We start from the raw sequence: 2,173 nt of genomic DNA, 5'->3' as shown, positions 1-2,173 counted from the left end.
TACAGCCATACTTGTTCTACTTTCTTGGGGAAATGGTGCAGTTATAACCCACTATTTTTTAAGTATAGTGATGTTTTATAAATGGATTTCTCTCTGCCAAGATGGCAGAGAATATTCTTGCCTTTCAGCTGAATTAACACTTCAGAAGACTTATCTCGGGTGCCTTTGTGCTCCTAGAAATTGGCAGAGCCACACAGAATTGTGGCATAGGTGTGGTTAGAAGGGATTCTGGAGGTCATCTGGTTTAAACCCCTGCTCAAAGCAGGGGTCAGCTAGACTAGGTTGCTCAGGACCACATCTGGTTTGGTTTTGATTTCTCCAAGGGTGGAGACTCCACAACCTCTCTGGGTGACCTGTTCCAGGGTTTGACCGTGTTCACAGTGAAAAAAAGTGTTTTATTACATTTAAATGGAATTTGTGCCCGTTTCCTCTTGTCCTGTCACTGAGCACCACTATGAAGAATCTGGTTCCATTTTATGTCCTTGTGTCAGGTATTTATACATGTGGCTAAGATCCACCTTGAATGTTCTCCTCAGGCTGAGCAGCTGCAGCTCTCAGCCTCTCCTTGTATGATGTCTGCTCCTGTCCCTTGCTGGACTTGCTCCCATAAGGCTGTATCTTTCACATACTGGGGAGCCCAGTACTTGACATATCGCCCCAGATGTCTCACTGCTGCAGAGTAGGAGGGGAAGGATGACATCCATAGACCTGCTGATAATGCTTTTCCTAGTGCAGCCCGGGATGCTCTTGTCCCCTTCAGCTGAAAGGGCATATGCCTTTAAAGCCCACAGCATCCAGTTGCAGTGGGTCCTCCTGATCACAAGTTGCCAGGGATTGACAACAGAAAAAATAGTGATTTTCAGTAGTTGTTGTGTCTCAAGAGAAATTGGTGAAGTCAAAGAAGTGATTTTTCTGTGCTGAAAAAAAGTCATGCCAATCTAACCTGCTTGGAAAAAGCCAGGTATCTTGGGTACTTACGTAGGCTCTGTCACTGGTGTTGGTGCCTTATGATCCATGTTCTTGTAACTCTCCAGTAAGATGTGGATGTGATCATCCATGTGTTTTACAGATGAAGAACTGAAGGCAAGGGAACAAACGGGGGTATGCAAACAAGTGTGATTATCCAATATAGACACTAGTGAGCGGGTGCCCAGCTTTGAAATACCGACTTCAAGAGTCTTGTAGGTACTCTGAACTCAAAACCAGAGCTTTGCAGGACCCAGCTCTTCTGCCTCTGTGAATGCCCAGTGTTGGCAAGGCTGAATGATTCAGCATTTAATTCCCAAATCTGTTGGGATCCAGAAACAAGTCATTTCGCTTCTTGCCCTGAGGGAGAGCAGGGTACTGTACTCTGATTTTGCTTAATGTTCTAGAGGAGGAGGGTGCTTGCAACATCCAGTAACAGCTGCTGCTTTTTTTAAGACTGCAGCTGCAACGATGGTGGCTTTTTCTTCTGGATTAATTAGTTACATAAAGAATACGTAAATAAGCGTTGCAATGGAAACCAAGATCCCTTTGAGGTATTGTTTCTTCTTGACTGCTGGGGCTATTATAGTCTGTATAGGAGTCAGCAGGGAAAATGAAAGGCTTGTGTGTAATTTTCCACACTGGAGGAGCCTGGTTTGAACCCATCCTGATACTGGGAAGTGTGCCCTAACGGGCAACCTGTAGGATGGTCTGCGATGGGGTTGTTTTCAGTCTCTGGAGGAAAAGCAGAGAGTGTGCTTGCAGCCTGTGCAATCTGGCATGCCGGGAAGATGGGCAGCTCCATTTCCCTCTTGGCATTTTGCTGATAAGACTAACCTGCTTGCTTTTGCTGGTGAGTAAAGCCACATGGCTTAAGGTCCTCCACCTCAGCATCCTTACTGGAGGAGGATGAGTGACAGGGACTGCTGATGGGCTACAAGGCCCCGAAGCCCTGGCTTGTCTTAGCAGGGCTGTGCTCAGGGTGGCAGACAAGGTGGTGGTGGTGCTGGTGGGAATATCCCCGCAGTTGCAAACAGGTGTTGCTCCGCTCCTCGCTGTCTGTCTGCTCAGACATGTCTCTCCATAGGGAGAGAGAACGGACAAGCTGCACAAGCCCCTAGCCCATCCCAGCACATGTGAAGTGGCTGGAGTTAATGGAAGGGAGGCAAACAGAGTAAAAGATAGTTTGTGCTCATGGTTTATTCTT

Source organism: Falco cherrug, chromosome 9 (assembly GCF_023634085.1).
Source record: "Falco cherrug isolate bFalChe1 chromosome 9, bFalChe1.pri, whole genome shotgun sequence".
Classification (NCBI taxonomy): domain Eukaryota; kingdom Metazoa; phylum Chordata; class Aves; order Falconiformes; family Falconidae; genus Falco; species Falco cherrug.
The sequence above is the reverse complement of the archived record's forward strand: the minus strand, read 5'-3'. Positions refer to the sequence as shown.